At 47.0% G+C, this 18,206-nt stretch overlaps 1 long non-coding RNA gene across 1 annotated transcript in view; it reads left to right on the top strand.

The window, feature by feature from the left end:
• Positions 1-545: 545 nt before the first annotated feature.
• LOC103281382 (oxidized low-density lipoprotein receptor 1) overlaps positions 546-18,206 on the top strand; it is a 52,075-nt gene continuing 34,414 nt past the window's right edge. The window contains exons 1-5 of the long non-coding RNA XR_507656.3: positions 546-612; positions 1,352-1,507; positions 2,129-2,201; positions 2,786-2,905; positions 7,385-7,483. This is a non-coding gene — a long non-coding RNA (oxidized low-density lipoprotein receptor 1). The remainder of the gene's footprint in view (positions 613-1,351; positions 1,508-2,128; positions 2,202-2,785; positions 2,906-7,384; positions 7,484-18,206) is intronic.

The following is an 18,206-nucleotide window of genomic DNA, read 5'->3' as shown; positions in this document are numbered from 1 at the left end:
TATCCTAAGGGTCCAGTATTTAAGCATGCTTCAGTGGAGTGATATTATTAGGACATTTGTAGATATCAAGATACTCGACTATAAAACTATTGTCCTTCCAACTCTGTTGTATGCCTGCAAAACATGAACTATCTACAAACATTGCTCTTGAGTTCTGGAACAAACCCATTAGCATTGCCTTTGAAAAATCCTGCAAATCTCTTGGGAGGAAGACAGTCGGACAAATGTCAGTGTTCAGGAAGAAGCAAAAACCACCAGCATCAAAGCCATGATTCTTCACTATCCACTTGGCTGGACTGAAGGCTACGTCATCCGAATGGCCAATCACCGTCCACCAAAGCAGATACTTTACTCTGAGCTCAAGAAAGGTGAGGCCATGGGCCCAAAAAATCATTCCTAAGACATGTGCCAGCTAGCACTGACACTGAGAGGTTAACTATTCAGAGCAAGAAAGAGCTGGAGCAAGAACAACATGTCCAGCCAGCTGGAGGTCATGTCCAGAGGTGTCACAGAGATAAGCAAAGGAGTGACCAATGAGCAATTAACTATATAAGCTGAGACAATGTGTTCTCTTGCTCTCTTGCCATGATTGCCTTTCTTTGCTGGACTCTTGTAAGTAGTTGTTTGAATATAGTTAAGAAACTGAAACAAGGCATTAACTCAATCAAGGCTTTTGATAGAATATCAGTAGCAGAGTGTTTAATTGGCACAGCAAAGAGACAGAAAGGGGAAAGCAGATAAGACGCAGCATGTATGCCACAGATAACATTCGTTTCTATAGCTTCAAAATTTAATCCAGGGGTTGGCTGTATCGCAGTGCTTTTGGGGGGTCCTGACATGGGAGTGAGAAACCATGCAGGTTTCAGCAGGAAGTTCCTCATGGCTCTCACTTGGCACTAAAGAGTCTCAGCTTTAATGTTAGCTAGCTGAGGGTTTAATAAGGAACATTGGTTGTTCCATTTCGGACAAAAACAGATTTCCAACAGACATGCTCCAGGTTGAGCTATTTCCCCAAACATCACATTTTCCACCCAGAAAATGAGAGATGGGTTACTCGAGTTGATTTTATCAGGAGGCTCCATGCTGTGGAATCCTAGGAATTTGTAGTTTGGTGGAGAAATCTTTAGCAGGGCAGGCTAAAGGCCTTGTAAAATGATAACTCCCAGGATTGCACAGCATTGGGCCATGACAATTCAAGTGTTGTCACACTGCATTAATTCTACAGCATAGATTCACCCTTGGTTGTAGAAAGCAGGCAGTGGGAATACCTGCCTGAGCACCTAATGAAGTTTATGGTTTAAGCGGTAGGCTTTGGAATTGCATATAACTCTTCTTTTTACCTGTCTGCTAGAGATGTGTCCTGATTGGCTGCCTGCCCAACCAATCACAGAGAAGCATAAGGTGAATAGGAAGAGCTCTAGAATAGTCGACCTCACAAGGAAAGGGATTTGAAGCTCCTGAAGGATGAGACACCCGGGGGGAGAAACACGGCCAAGGAGAAGAAAAGGTGACTGACTTTCAGTGTTTCTTAATGAAATGCAATGCTGATTGGGGGAACGGCTCTTCCTCTGCACCGTCTGAGTTAGCCTTCTCCATCCAAAGCAGTGGTGCCCAACTGTTGGTCCTCCAGCTGTCTGAGACTTCAACTCCCAGCAGCCCAGGTCAACTGGACCAAGAGTCAGGAATTCTGGGAAGTCCAAGACATCTGGAGGACCAAACATTGGGAACTCTAGGCTAAGGCAATGGTCAATTCTCAAGAATAACATTTAGCGGGTGCCCTTTTCACCCATAGGACAGAAATGGTGGTGTGGAGTTCTGGTCCTTCAAGTATTTCGGACTTCAACTTCCAGAAGCTTCCAGAAGTATAGTGTTTCATGAAGCCTTTGAACCCTAAATGATTATTTCTTGACTGATGTACATATAGAATCTCCTTATTTGTTACTAATCCCATATTTCATGCCTGAAAATTTGCAGAGTATCCATGGAAAACAGCACACTCTTTATAACACCACCACTGCTCTTACTTTTGGGTCAAACATTCGACACAGAACATGCTTCACGTTCCATCTTAGCATCTGTCTGGAGATCCCTATTTGACAATATTCTCTCACCTTCACTTTGCAAACAGATCACACCATGAAAGACTAATAACAGCGAGGAGACAAGTATGGCACCCAAAAACGCTCCAGCGGCCAAGAAAGGTAAGTTACTTCTCCCTATGTGATCTCTTTGCAGGAATACAGGCATCTAATGGCCCTTTGCTTGCTGTTTGGATTCCAAAGTAATATTTCTGGATATTCAAGTGAGGTTTTAATTCATTGCAATACCAGAAATTTGGGGATGGAAGTACCATTTCACTGAAGGAAAGGTCAAAAAGTGACATCTGGGAATGTTAACCTGAAATTAGAAGGGAAAGGGATAGGATAGGCCTTGAGAGTTAGGGCGGGATCTACCATAAGGGAATGGATTCTCAAGTCAAGAGGAAAAGGATGTGAATGTAGCAGATCTGGATTTCAGGAAGGCCTTGGGTAAGGTCTCCAAAGAAGCTACAACATTGTGGGCTACAGCATGCTATGCTATTGTTTAGAGGTGAATCAGCTGACTGCTTAAGATCCAGTAATGTGGAGTCTACCGTATATCCCTTTCCTCTCCAGAATATCTTAAATATAAGGTGCCTCTTTTAGTAAAGACTTCACTAGATACGTGCTCTGTATATAAATGCATGTTATTTGTTTATCTTACATCAATTTTAGTACTGATGGGAAACCTATTCTGCTTTTTTTAGAAGCAAAGAAGCCGGACAAAGATGCAAAAGATGACAAAGCAAAAGATGCAAAAGATGACAAAGCAAAAGATGAAACAGATGACAAAGCAAAAGATGCAACAGATGTAAATGAATCAAAATGTATGGAGGAGTTATAGACATTCAAGTGGTCCACTGAACTTCTTGGAATGTACTGGAAAGGGAAATTGTCAAAGGGGCTGAAAACAGATATGGTTGGTGGGGAAGACGGGAGTGAAGGAGAAGCTCTCCTTCTAAGACTGTGGTTCTCAACCGGTGGGTCCCCAGGTGTTTTGGCCTACAACTGCCAGAAATCCCAGCCAGTTTACCAGCTGTTAGCGCTTCTGGGAGTTGAAGGCCAAAACATCTGGGGACCCACAGGTTGAGAACCACTGTTCGAAGGCATTAGAACAATCTGGATGCTGGGCCAGGCTTAGGTCTTGATTGGCATCCTGGGCAAATGACAAACATATAGCTGTAACCATTCTTGGAGGGGAAGAGATTCCCAGCATCCACAAGGACAGGGGAGGGATTGCAGCTCAGGCGTTGTGTATTGCTCCTTTTGCTGTACTGAAGTTACCCAGGTCTGTTTCCCATAATAATCTCTAGTATCTAAGTCCCAAAATAGTCACTAGAGACAGGAGATCTCCATGATAGTGAGTTTATAGATCAGGTAAATGCACGGTGAGCTTTACAAACAAAGGCTCCAACTTCTGTTTTTATAGGCGATTTAACTTTCGTTCCCAAAAGATGTTTCCCTTTCTGTGCACATGTGCCATTGCTGTGAGCATGCGCCATAAAGCCATTATTTCAGTACTAACTACCGTATATATTCGAGTATAAGCCGACCCAAATATAAGCCAAGGCACCTAATTTTACCTCAAAAAACGGGGATAACTTATTGACTCGAGTATAAGCTGAGGGTGGGAAATGCAGCAGCTATGGGTAAATTTCAAAATAAAAATAGATACCAATAAAATTTCATTAATCAATGCATCAGTAGGTTAAATGTTTTTGAATATTTACCGTATTTCAAAAAACAACAACAATAAACTAGCTCTATAAGTGGAAACGTAGGGGCAAAAAAACAACAACAATATGGTATCAACAATAAACTAATAATAATAATAATAATAATAATAATAATAATAATAATAATACTTCATTCGGATAACACCCTATCTCCCCATGAGGCCGGCTTCCAACATAGTAACAGGCAAACATTCAATGCTTATATAAACAATGCAGAGCTAGATATAGATCTATAATTATCGAAACTAATTTTACATATGCATTTTCCCCTGAAACGTTTGCAAATCCCCCCTCTGTGTGTGTGTGCATTTCCCCTACAATATTTGCAAGCCCTATATATATATTCATATCTATCTAGACATGTCTATATATATATTTGTGTGTTCATTTCCCCCCTGTAATATTTGCAAGCCCTATATATAGGTAGGTAAGAATATATTCTCTTTATATAGATAATTGCAAACATATGAGAGTAAATTCATATATACAAATAATGTATATGTATGGCTTCAGATACACAGGTACATGGATCTATATGTATAAAGGATTTGCAAAGACCTGCAAACATATGAGGGGAAAATTCATATATAAAATTATTGTATATAGATAGATACAAATACAGTAGAGTCTCACTTATCCAACATAAACGGGCCGGCAGAATGTTGGATAAGTGAATATGTTGGATAATAAGGAGGCATTAAAGAAAAGCCTATTAAACATCAAATTAGGTTATGATTTTACAAATGAAGCACCAAAAACATCATGTTATACCACAAATTTGACAGGAAAAGTAGTTCAATACTCAGTAATGCTATGTAGAAATTACTGTATTTACGAACTTGGCACCAAAATATCACGATGTATTGAAAACATTGACTACAAAAAAGCATTGGATAATCCAGAACGTTGGATAAGCGAGTGTTGGATAAGTGAGACTCTACTGTATAAAGGTACATAGAGATTGCAAAAGCTTGCAAGGGGTTAATGCCTATATATATATATCTGTAGGAGAGTTTAACAAATATTTCAGGGGAAAATGCTTTCATAAGATTAATGAATATATATTTTTCTTCTTCCTGACTTGCAAGGGCATCTTTCTCTTTTCAAAACATTCCCTTGATTAAGAGCGAGGGAGGCTTTGCAAAAGAAAACACACTGATAAGGGAGGAGAAGAGAGAACTAGATCACATATTGCAAGCAATAGCCTGCTGGCTCCATTGCCGGCCTTGACCTTGACCCGAGAGGAGGCTTTTTCAGCTCATAAAAAGGGCTGAAAAACTTGGCTTATCTTTGAGTATATATGGTAATTAGCTTCCTTGTTTATTCCCATCGTCTATGAGAAGATTTATGGCCTTGCTGTGTCAACCAGTTTTCCCTCCCTACTACATCTCCCTGTGCTTAAGCTTTGAAGTCTTCGGCCGTCCACACAGCTGAATAAAATCCCATATTATCTGCTTTGAACTAGATTACATGGCAATGTGGACTCAGATAACCCCATTCAAAGCAGACATTGTGGGATTTTCTGTCTTTATATTCTGTGTGGAAGGGCCCTTAGCAAACAACGAGTTAAGCCTGTTCTTTTGAAGTTCCTTACTGGGTCAAGCTGCCCTTTCTCAGCAGCTGTTAGAGCTAACTAAAACTAACTTTCAGTTGAGTCCCAGAGCAGTGATCAATTTCAATCTGCTTGTTGGTTAAGTTATTAGGCAATTATCAATACACAGCATTCTTTGTAAATCAAAGCAGTGATTGCTACACATTATGCAATTATTAAGTACACTTGTTAAGCATTTATCATTGGCAAATATCACAGAATTTAATTATTCCAACCTATGTCTCTTCAGTACTGTTCAGACACTTTATTCAGTGTGATATTAATGAGATTTCTGCTCCTGATTGTTCTTGCTGTTTTATTTCTTCTTATCCTGACGTTCAACAAATCAAAGCATTTCTTCATACACCCGTGGCATACTTGCTGGCTTCCATATTGGTCCTTCTCATCTATATCATCGCAATTATATTGCTTTATCTGAGTATGTTTATTGATTTTTTTATTTTTACATTTATATACAGATTGAGCATCTCTAATTGGAAATACTTGGGACCAGGAGTGTTTGGGAATTTGAACTGCTTGGAATTTTGGTATATTTTGTAATTACATATATGCACAGATAAAGATATCTTGGAGCTGGAAGAAAGCATATCTGAAATCATGGAACTTCAGTTCCCTAAATCCTTGCCAGCTTGTTCAATGGTCAGGAATTGTGGGAGCTGTAGTCCAAAACATCTGGAAGACCAAAGGTTCATGTATTTATTTCATCTATTTTCATAACCAACCATATATCAGTACTCTCATTTCCCTTCTCTGCATATCTTTGGATTTGCTGGAATAAAAGGTTTGGTGAAAGGTCCTGATAGTCTGGGGGTTCTCCTGGACTCATCGCTGAGCCTGGAGCCCCAGGTCTCGGCAGTGGCCAGGGGAGCCTTCGCACAACTCAGACTTGTGCGCCACCTGCGCCCGTTCCTTGGCAGGTCTGACTGGGCCACGGTGGTCCACGCTCTGTTTACATCCCGTTTGGATTACTGCAACACGCTCTACATGGGGCTGCCTTTGAAGATGGCCCGGAAGCTCCAATTAGTACAACGGGCGGCAGCCAGACTAATAACTTAGGCGGCTTACAAGGAGCGTACCACCCCCCTGTTAAGCCAGCTCCACTGGCTGCCTATATGCTACCGAGCCCAATTTAAAGTGCTGGTTTTGACCTACAAAGCCCTAAACGGTTCTGGGTAAATTACCTGTCCTAACGCATCTCCTCCTATCAGCCCACGAGAACCTTAAGATCATCTGGGGAGGCCCTGCTCTCGATCCCACCTGCCTCACAAGCGCGGCTGGTGGGGACGAGAGACAGGGCCTTCTCGGTGGAGCTCCTCAGCTGTGGAACTCTCTCCTTAGTGACATCTGGCAGGCTCCATCCCTTCTGGGGTTTAGAAAGAAGTTGAAGACCTGGCTATGTGCCCAAGTGTTTAATGAATGAACTCAGTTAGCGTTGACATGGATTGGATTAAGGCTCTTGCACAAGGTCTGATGGATGACTGGCATATATATTCGGTGTTGCACTGTGTTAAATCTTTTATATATTGTATTTTAATATGTTATTTAACTATTTTAACTGTTTTATTATTTTACTAGCTGTGCCTGGCCATGCGTTGCTGTGGCTAGGACTTAATTTTTGTTTTCTTTTTGTTGTATGAACGTAGAGGCATGGATGAGAGGTTATGCTGTCAATTTTCGAGGTTGTAGGGCATTTAGTTTAGTTGTTTTGTCTGGTGCCGTGATTCCATTACCCTTTTATATATATAGATTGTATTATGATAGACTGGTAGTGATCCTGCCAGTTGTGTAAGCCGCTCTGAGTCCCCTCGGGGAGAAGGGCGGGATAGAAATATTGGAAATAAATAAATAAATACAAAGTTTGGTGAAAGGTCCTGATAGACATTATTTGGGTACATTGTATAGGAATACGCAAGCAGAGACAAAGAGCAGACAGTAACAGATATTTACCTTTCCATTAGTCTATTATGAATGGAAGAAAACAGCCAACTTACGTCGTGCAACGGAGATTGTTAGAGAATATATGATCACAAGAAATGCAGCCTACGTTGAGATGAGTGGTAAGGAATAAATTATAATCTTCTCCACCATCCTTATGTGTTGCTCTACATAAGCAGAATTTATTTCCAGGCATTTGTTTCCAGCCTGTTGGGGGTACTTTGATTGTGCTTTTCCTGCTTGGCAGAAGGGGCTTGAACTGGATATGTCACACTACAAGATCTTGTTAGCAAAAAGAAGACCACTCATAAGCAGGTTTGATTGGAGATGGCTGCAATTGCAATTATCTCTACAGAAGAAAAAGACTCTACTGGTATTTTCCCTGTCCTCCTTTCCTTGTAAAGCCCCTCACCCCCTTCATTCCAAGGTCTCCACTTCCCAAAAGTTCCACAACTTGGTCTCCACCGCCATCTGCTGGTCCAGGCTGTCAATGTCAGGGAGAGAGTTTATGAGGTTATCCAGACATCAAAAACTTCAAATCCTGACAGGATACCCCATGTGGTCTCCTCCAACTCTTCTAGGATTCTACGATTTTGTAGCTCAGCTTAGGCCACATCTACACTGACTGCTCAATCTGGGGCCAGTCTAAAGCACTGTGGATCCTTGATACCTCAGAGCTGCGCCATTCATTAGAGACAATAAAGAGACAAGTTATGAATAAAGAATTAAGAATGTTTATTTTAAATTGAGCAAATCAGAAATTACAGGGTACTAAGTAGGTCAAGCTAATTAGGATTGTTGTTGTGTGCCTTCATGTTGTTTCAGATTTATGGCGACTCTAAGTCTAAGGTATAGGGCAGGGGACATGAGGTTTCAGGACCCCTGATATAAACTAAGACTTGTTGAATTGTTACTCACTGTACCCCCTGGGAAGGTCCCAGGGGCTTACATGTCTTTATACTAATGTACAGAGCATAGGAAATAAACAAGACAAATGCCAACTTTTATCACAAAACCACACTTATGATGTCATAGGCATCACTGAAACCTGGTGGGATGACTCCCATCACTGGAATGTAGCCATTGAGGGGAGGTAAAGATGGATGGGAGTTTTTCAAAAATGAAATACTCAATGAACAAATACAAACAGTGCCAACAACGAAAAAAAGAAGACAAGTGCAAAGACGCCAGAATAGATGTCCAAAGAACTTCTAACTGGGCTAAGACTCAAAAGAGACATGCACAAGAAGTGGAAACGAGGAGAAACAACCAAAGAAGAATTCAAACGTATAGCCAACTCCTGTAGGGAAAAGGTTCACAAGGCTAAAGTGCAAAATGAGCTCAGGCTTGCCAGAGACATGCAAACAATAAAAAAGGCTGTTTTGCTTATGTTGGTTCCAAAAGGAAGAAGGAGGATGCGATAGGGTCTCTGCCTTGAGAAGATGGGGCGATACTGGCAGGGGGTAGAGAAAAGGTAGAACTACTCAATGCCTCCTTTGCCTCAGTCTTTTCAAAAAAAGAAAGTCGTCCACAACCTCAGCAACATGGAGTAGATGAAGGATTAGGGGAAACCCAATCCCAAATAGGGAAACAAGTCATCCAAGAGGGCTTCTCAGCAGAGGTTGAAGAGTGCCTCGTTGGTAGCCTGGCTCTCTCCCACTTGGCAGCCAGTGGAATGGCAGTTAATGATGACAGGGGGGCTTCTCAGCAGTGGTTGGAGAGTGCCTGGTTGGTAACCTGGCTCAGTCCCACTCGAAAGATGGTGGAATGGCAGTTAATGATGGCAGGAGGGCCTCTCAACAGTGTTTGGAGAGTGCCTGGTTGGACACCTGGCTCCCTCCCACGCGACAGCCGGTGGAATGGCAGTTAATGATGGCAGGAGGGCCTCTCAGCAGTGGTTGGAGAGTACCTGGTTGGACGCCTGGCTCCCTCCCACGCGAAAGCTGGTGGAATGGCCGTTCATGATGGCAAGAGGGCCTCAGAATAGTGGTTGGGGAGTGCCTGGTTGAAAGCCTGGCTCCCTCCCACTCGACGGCCGGTGGAATGGTAGTTAATAGGCTTGCTCAAATAATTCGATTTCCCCGTTACCCGTTATTAATTCATTACTTTCGTTACTTTTGAAGCAATATACGACCTTGATTGTCCACACGTCTGGATATCGCGGTTTCAAACCGCGACAGGCCGTTTTTTCTTATGTCGTCGTTTTTTTTCGTTGGGAAAAAAAGCTTTTGCAAATCACCCAAACTTGTTTATGTGCACTGGGGCAACCTAGCGTGTTGCTTGCACCTTGTGGCCAATCAGAGAGCACGTTTAACCCGGGGGAGGGGCTGGTAGTACGTCCTGAATGAAAAGACGGTGCACGGGAGCCTCGTGGCTCATTTCGGGATCTGCAGAGAGAGGGTGGGTTGGGAGCGAGATTCCGCAGGCACAGGCAGGCAAGATTGCTGCGTCAAAGCTTCCTTGGCTGAGCTAGAGCTAGGCTACAGATTAGAAGACCGGGAGAAAAGGTTGGGTGGGTGAGGTGGGGTGGGGTGGGGTTGGAAACTGTTGGGTGTTTCTTTTCTTTTTTTTTTCCAAAGGGCCTGTGGGCTTTTTTCCTCACAAGATTGGCGTTTGCCATTTTCCCACCCGGCCTGCAATTTTTCTGCTGCGCCATTTTGCCTGTTGCGGGCGGGGTGGGCTTTCGTTTTGATTAGGATACTTTTCTTTTTTCAACGCTAATAGCAAAGTCTGGCACAAGGGTTTTGTGAAATAAGGGAGCCTGATTTTGCCTCCTTTCCTTCTAGGCTGCTCAAGCAGGGCTTTTTGTCTGTGCCAGGGCCGCTGTGAATCAAAAGCCATGTTTGGCAAAAGGGTTGCACGTCCCATCGTCCTTTGTAGAACAACACCTCCTTTTTGGGAAATAAGGGAGCCTGATTTTGCCTCCTTTCCTTCTAGGCTGCTCAAGCAGGGCTTTTTGTCTGTGCCAGGGCCGCTGTGAATCAAAAGCCAAGTTTGGCAAAAGGGTTGCACGTCCCATCGTCCTTTGTAGAACAACACCTCCTTTTTGGGAAATAAGGGAGCCTGATTTTGCCTCCTTTCCTTCTCTCGCGGCTGTTCCTCCGCACCCCTTTGGGCAATTTTTCCCAGATCCTTCCTTTGGTGCGGGGTCCTCTGTTTTTTTCTCTCTCTCTCTCTCTCTATGGGATGCATGCCGGCCAACTGTGGCCGGCCCGGCTTAATGTGTGGGCCTTGCTGCCTGTGGCTTTTTTCTTTCTTTTCTTTTGTTTTTGCTGCCTCTCGTCCTACGTGGTCGAGTTTCCCACGATGCACCGCATCTCTCTTCTCTCGCGGCTGTCCTTCCGTTCATATTTGGGCAATTTTTCCCAGATCCTTCCTTTGGTGCGGGGTCCTCTGTTTTTTTCTCTCTCTCTCTCTAGGGGATGCATGCCGGCCAACTGTGGCCGGCCCGGCTCAATGTGTGGTCTTTGCTGCCTGTGGCTTTTTTCCTTCTTTTCTTTTCTTTTCTTTTGTTTTTGCTGCCTCTCGGCCTACGTGGTCGAGTTTCCCACGATGCACCGCATCTCTCTTCTCTCGCGGCTGTCCTTCCGTTCATATTTGGGCAATTTTTCCCAGATCCTTCCTTTGGGGCGGGGTCCTCTGTTTTTCTCTCTCTCTCTCTCTCTAGGGGATGCATGCCGGCCAACTGTGGCCGGCCCGGCTCAACGTGTGGTCTTTGCTGCCTGTGGCTTTTTTCTTTCTTTTCTTTTCTTTTCTTTTGTTTCTGCTGCCTCTCGGCCTACGTGGTCGAGTTTCCCACGATGCACCGCATCTCTCTTCTCTTGCGGCTGTCCTTCCGTTCATATTTGGACAATTTTTCCCATATCCTTCCTTTGGGGTGGGGTCCTCTGTTTTTTTCTCTCTCTCTCTCTAGGGGATGCATGCCGGCCAACTGTGGACGGCGCAGGGTGGGGTCTTTGCTGCTGAGATAGACATTGGGGTTCGGATCCCCACGGGGATTTTTTCTTTCTGCTTTTTTCTCCATCTTGGACATTGCGGTTCGGATCACCACGTTGATTTTTTCTTTCTTTTTGCTCCAATTTTTCTCACTCCCCCTGCCAGTGCTTTTAATGGATCCAAACCCTCATGTGTATCTCTGCAGCTAAGCCCCCGCCCTACTGCTTTAGGGAAAGGGGCAGGGGTGTGGGATCCATGCCCCCATGTCTATTTCCGCAGTTTAAGCCCACGCCCTGCTGCTTTGGGGAAAGGGGCGGGGGTGGGAGACGGCCCACGGTGGCCGGCTCCCCAGGGGAGTGGGATCAAGCCCCCATTTTGCCATCAGGCAATAAATCAAACCAACGTCGCACAAATCTTACATTTCTTGGGAGGGGGAGGGGCTTGACCACTGTGGTATAATGGCCTCCAATATGGATGCCTGGGGAAAGTCATTGCGCATTGTGGCAGGCAGCAAAATGTGTCTCTTGGCCAATGGCCCCCAATGCCCTAACATTTTGACAGATTTACGGGCACTGAAACAATGTTACACAAGTAGAAGAAGGACTTTCACAGTGAAGGAACCCCTATTGAACAGGAAATAACAATTCAAAAGCAGGAACAGATTTTTTGCAATTGGTAAATAAAGTTTTTTTATATGAACTATAAAATTGCGCAATAAATCTTAGGAAATGGCAAACGCTCTGCAATTTAGCGAACAAGCAGGGTGGATTGTGTTCTCACACTGTACCAAATTTGATCAGTATTGCTGAAAAAATGAGTGCAGGAGAGCCCCCTAACTCCCCCCCCCGGGCTGTTTTTGGGCGACTGCGCATGCGCGTCCGCCATTAACGAATTAATTTTGAAAATAACGAATTTTCGTTAATTTCAAAAAAAAATTTGGGGCAAAATTCGGAAATGACCTCAAAAACGAATCGCCGCCCCCCTCTACTTTTGAAACGAGTTTAGAATCAAATTTTTCGTGGATCGCTCAAGCCTAGTAGTTAATGATGGCAGGAGGGCCTCTCAGCAGTGGTTGGAGAGTGCCTAGTTGGAAGCCTGGCTCCCTCCCACTCGACGGCCGGTGGAATGGCAGTTAATGATTGCAGGAGGGCCTCTCAGCAGTGGTTGGAGAGTGTATAGTTCAAGCCTGGCTCTCTCCCACTCGATGGCCGGTGGAATGGCAGTTAATGATGGTGTGATGGTTCTAAAGCCAATTGGGAAGACTCAAACCAATTGTAATGGTGTCAAAGCAAATTGAAATGCTGTTTCCACTGCTGAGGGGATTTTTGAATCTTTTAATCCCTCTAGATTATATATATATCACCTTTATATGAGAGGAAGATTACAGGGGGTGATCTTTATTTCAAGATCCCAGCCTCTGTCTCTGTAGTTAGGGATTTCTGTGTTGTTGTTCCCTTTCTGAGGTAACTGTGACTATTACTCTTCCCCAATTAGGTGATTTATTAAGGTAACTGACACCAACGTGAGGCTTTTGAATTATCACCGATGAAATTTGGCTACACAGACGCAGATGAGATGAAATGAGTCAGTTGTTAACAAAGAACAACAAGTTTATTGCGTACAAAGCTTATGGTTGCAGGTTGATTGATTTACTTATGGAACTTTAGATAAACAAGTGGTTTAATAACTCTTATAACCACCACAACAGTCGTCTCTGGTGTAATTCCACTCTCACTCTCCTACTGATGATATAAATTGTAGCAAACTCTAACCTCAGCTGAGCTCCTTAGTGAACAATGACCCAACTACAATAAAAGCCTTTAATTTGATCTACTACCGATCAAATTCCTGATCACTAGTCTTTCTCAACTAGAGATCTTGACTAGGCTCCCTTTAGTCTGCCTTGACTAAAGATTTTTGGCCATGTCTGTCTCCTCAGCCCTTCTTGACTGAAAAGCCTCCAGCCACGCACACCTCCTTGGCTTCTTTTTTTAAAACTCCCCTTTTTCCTTTTCTTGGCTCCGCCCACTTCTCCCTCTGATGAGCTACCCAGCTTCGTCTCCTTGGTAACAGTACTACTGTGGATTGAAACAAGATGGCTTCTGTTTCAGCTACTGTGTCAACTGAACACAAATACATACTCCAACAGTCAAAATTAAACACAATAACTATGACTTCTCCACGATGGCAGGAGGGCCTCTCAGCAGTGGTTGGAGAGTGCCTGGTTCGAAGCCTGCCTCCCTCCCACTCGATGGCCGGTGGAATGGCAGTTAATGATGGCAGGAGGGACTCTCAGCAGTAGTTGGAGAGTACCTAGTTGGAAGCCTGGCTGCCTCCCATAAAACGGCCGGTTAAATGGCAGTTAATGATGGCAGGAGGACCTCTCAGCAGTGGTTGGAGAGTACCTAGTTGGAAGCCACCTCCCACTTCATGTACGGTGAAATGGCAGTTAATGATGGCAGGAGGGCCTTTCAGCAGTGGTTGGAGAGTGCCTAGTTGGAAGCCACCTCCCACTTGACGGATGGTGGAATGGCAGTTAATGATGGCAGGAGGACCTCTCAGCAGTGGTTGGAGAGTGCCTAGTTGGAAGCCAACTCCCACTTGACGGATGGTGAAATGGCAGTTCATGATGGCAGGAGGGCCTCTCAGCAGTAGTTGGAGAGTACCTAGTTGGAAGCCTGGCTGCCTCCCATTCAACGGCCGGTTAAATGGCAGTTAATGATGGCAGGAGGACCTCTCAGCAGTGGTTGGAGAGTGCCTAGTTGGAAGCCACCTCCCACTTCACGGACGGTGAAATGGCAGTTAATGATGGCAGAAGGGCCTTTCAGCAGTGGTTGGAGAGTGCCTAGTTGGAAGCCACCTCCCACTTGACGGATGGTGGAATGGCAGTTAATGATGGCAGGAGGGCCTCTCAGCAGTGGTTGGAGAGTGCCTGGTTGGAAGCCTGGCTCCCACTCAATGGCCGGTGGAATGTCAGTTCATGATGGCAGAAGAACCTCTCAGCAGTGGTTGGAGAGTGCCTACTTGGAAGCCTGGCTCACTCCCACTCAACGGCCGGTGGAATGGCCGTTCATGATGGCAGGAGGACCTCTCAGCAGTGGTTGGAGAGTGCCTAGTTGGAAGCCTGGCTCCCTCTTACTCAACGGCCGGTGAAATGGCAGTTCATCATGGCAGGAGGACCTCTCAGCAGTGGTTGGGAGTGCCTGGTTGGCCGCTTGGCTCCCTCCCACTCAACAGCTGATGGAATGGCAGTTAATGATGGCAGGAGGACCTCTCAGCAGTGGTTGGAGAGTGCCTGGTTGGAAGCCTGGCTCCCACTCAATGGCCGATGGAATGTCAGTTCATGATGGCAGGAGGACCTCTCAGCAGTGGTTGGGGAGTGCCTAGTTGGAAGCCTGGCTCCCTCTTACTCAACGGCCGGTGGAATGGCAGTTCATCATGGCAGGAGGACCTCTCAGCAGTGGTTGGAGAGTGCCTAGTTGGAAGCCTGGCTCTCTCCCACTCGATGGCCGGTGGAATGGCAGTTCATCATGGCAGGAGGGCCTCTCAGCAGTGGTTGGGAGTGCCTGGTTGGACCCCTGGCTCCCACCCACTCAACGGCTGATGGAATGGCAGTTAATGATGGCAGGAAGGCTTCTCAGCAGTGGTTGGAGAGTGCCTGGTTGGAAGCCTGGCTCCCTCCTACTCAACGGCCAGTGGAATGGCAGTTCATCATGGCAGGAGGACTTCTCAGCAGTTGTTTGGAGTGCCTGGTTGGACGCCTGGCTCCCTCCCACTCAACAGCTGATGGAATGGCAGTTAATGATGGCAGGAGGGCCTCTCAGCAGTGGTTGGAGAGTGCCTGGTTGGAAGCCTGACTCCTTCCCACTCAATGGCTGGTGGAATGGCAGTTCATGATGGCAGGAGGACCTCTCAGCAGTGGTTGGAGAGTGCCTGGTTGGTAGCCTCATTCCCTCCCACTCGATGGCTGATGGAATGGCAGTTAATGAATGACGGAGGGCCTCTCAGCAGTGTTTGGGATGCCTGGTTGGAAGCCTGGCTCCCACCCACTCAAAGGCTGGTGGAATGGGAGTTCGTCATGGCAGGAGGACCCCTCAGCAGTTTTTGGAAAGTGCCTAGTTGGAAGCCTGGCTCTCTCTCTTTCGACGGCCGGTGCAATGGCAGTTAATGATGGCAGGAGGGCCTCTCAGCAGTAGTTGGAGAGTGCCTGGTTGGAAGCCTGGCTCCCTCCGACTCGATGGCCGGTGGAATGGCAGTTCATCATGGCAGGAGGGCCTCTCAGCAGTGGTTGGAGAGTGAGTGCCTACTTGGAAGCCTGGCTCCCTCCCAATCAACGGCCGGTGGAATGGCAGTTCATGATGGCAGGAGGACCTCTCAGCAGTGGTTGGAGAGTGCCTACTTGGAAGCCTGGCTCTCTCCCACTCAACGGCCGGTGGAATGGGCGTTCATGATGGCAGGAGGACCTCTCAGCAGTGGTTGGGAGTGTCTGGTTGGACGCCTTGCTCCCTCCCACTCAACGGCTGGTGGAATGGCAGTTAATTATGGCAGGAGGGCCTCTCAGCAGTGGTTGGAGTGTGCCTAGTTGGAAGCCTGGCTCACTCCCACTCAACGGCCGGTGGAATGGCAGTTAATTTTGGCAGAAGGGCCTCTCAGCAGTTGGAGAGTGCCTAGTTGGAAGCCTGGCTCTCTCCCACTCAACGGCCGGTGGAATGGCAGTTAATTATGGCAGGAGGGCCTCTCAGCAGTGGTTGGAGAGTGCCTAGTTGGAAGCCTGGCTGCCTACCACTCAACGACCGGTGGAATGGCAGTTAATGATGGCAGGAGGGCCTCTCAGCAGTGGTTGGAGAGTGCCTGGTTGGAAGCCTAGCTGCCTCCCACTCAACGGCCGGTGGAATGGCATTGAAATATGGCAGGAGGGCCTCTCAGCAGTGGTTGGAGAGTGCCTAGTTGGAAGCCTGGCTCTCTCCCACTCAACGGCTGGTGGAATGGCAGTTAATTATGGCAGGAGGGCCTCTCAGCAGTGGTTGGAGAGTGCCTAGTTGGAAGCCTGGCTCCCTCCCACTCTACGGCCGGTGTAATGGAAGTTCATGATGGCAGGAGGACATCTCACCAATGGCTGGAAAGTGCCTGGTTGGAAACTTGGCTCCCTCCCTCTCAACACCTGTTGGAATGGCAGTTAATGACGGCAAGAGGGCCTCTCAGCAGTGGTTGGAGAGTGCCTGGTTCGAAGCCTGACTCCTTCCCACTCAACGGCCGGTGGAATGGCAGTTAGGAAGGCAGGAGGGCCTCTCAGCAGTGGTTCGAAGCCTGGCTCCCTCCCACTCGATGGCTGGTGGAATGGCAGTTAATGATCGCAGGAGGACCTCTCAGCAGTTTTTGGAGAGTGTCTAGTTGGAAGCCTGGCTCTCTCTCTTTCGACGGCCGGTGCAATGGCAGTTAATGATGGCAGGAGGGCCTCCCAGCAGTGATTGGAAAGTGCCTGGTTGGACGCCTGGCTCCCTCCCACTCGACGGACGGTGGAATGGAAGTTCATTATGCCAGGAGGACCTCTCAGCAGTGGTTGGAGAGGGCCTGGTTGGTAGCCTGGCTCCCTCCCACTCTACGGCTGGTGGAATGGCAGTTCATGATGGCAGTGGTTGGAGAGTGCCTGGTTGGACACCTGGCTCCCTCCCACTCGACGGCCAGTTTAATGGCAGGTAAAGATGAAAGGCTACCCGCCTCCCGCGCTGCTCGCCCTGACCCCGCCTCTCACGCAGCGGCCTGGAGGGACCTCCGCTGCAGTCTGGCCAGCTGGAAAAGGCCAGACGAGCAAGGGTGAGTAGCGCGGGAGGCGGGCCCAACCCTGGCCCCGCCTCCCGTGCTACTCGCCCTGATCCCGCCTTCCATGCTGCGTGAGAGGTGGGGCCAGGGCACGCTGGGCCGGAGGCGGGCCACCGTCCTGACGGTGCCCCGCCTCCCGCCCAGTGCGCCCGGGCCTCGCTGGCCTTGCCCAGCCGGCATTGGCCATGTGGACCTCGCTCATTGCCAAACAGGCCTTCCTGTTCACTGGCGAGCGAGCCCATGGGTCCCCGCTGGGGCGGGGGAAGCCTGACGGTGCCCCCCGGGGACCTGCGCCTGAGGCGGCCGCCTCACATGGCCTCCATGGTGGGGCCGGCCCTGGTGGCAGGTAAAGCAGTGCTTGGAGAGTGCCTGGTTGGAAGCCTGGCTGCCTCCCACTCGACGGCCAGTTTAATATCAGGTAAAGATGAAAGGCTACCCAGTACTAATCAAGCTTGCTAATTGCAACAGTTACACTTGCTTTAAACAGAAAAGGGTTCTTTATCCCACCCTGGACATTCAACAGATGTATATACACTCCACTTGCCTTATTTCCAACATTCCTCTGAAAAAGCCTCTGAGGATGCTTGCCACAGATGCAGGCTAATAGCAGGAGAGAATGCTACATCGACATGGCCATACCGCCTGAAAGTCTCACAGCAATCCAGTGATTCCAGCCATGAAATCCTTCCACAGCACAGATACCATGTTATCAGCTGTCTGCTCCGCTGTTTAGGACTTTCGATTATTCTTAGTCTGGTTCCTCCCCTGTGGCCTTGCCTCCCTGGGAACCCCTGACTCCGAGGGCCTCACCCGCAGGTTCACTGGAGCACACAAGCCCCCTCACCACCAAAAAGTGACCATCCATCGTGGGGGTGGGGTAGCAAGATTCCTTTATAGTGGTTTTGGCAAAAGTATGCAAGACATCTTTTGGCAAGTTTTTGACCAACCAAGTAACTTGCCTTTTGAGCTTTCTCTGATATCTTCATTCTCTTTCTGAATGATGCAGACTGCTTATTTATAGATTTTAAAAGCTCAATGAAATATTCTAGCTTTTTTTTCTGAGCCAAAGGTTTCTTGTTAAGATCATAT

The sequence above is a fragment of the Anolis carolinensis genome, chromosome 5 (assembly GCF_035594765.1).
Source record: "Anolis carolinensis isolate JA03-04 chromosome 5, rAnoCar3.1.pri, whole genome shotgun sequence".
NCBI lineage: Eukaryota > Metazoa > Chordata > Lepidosauria > Squamata > Dactyloidae > Anolis > Anolis carolinensis.
Note: the sequence above shows the minus strand (reverse complement) of the source record. Positions and strands in the feature narration are given on the sequence as shown.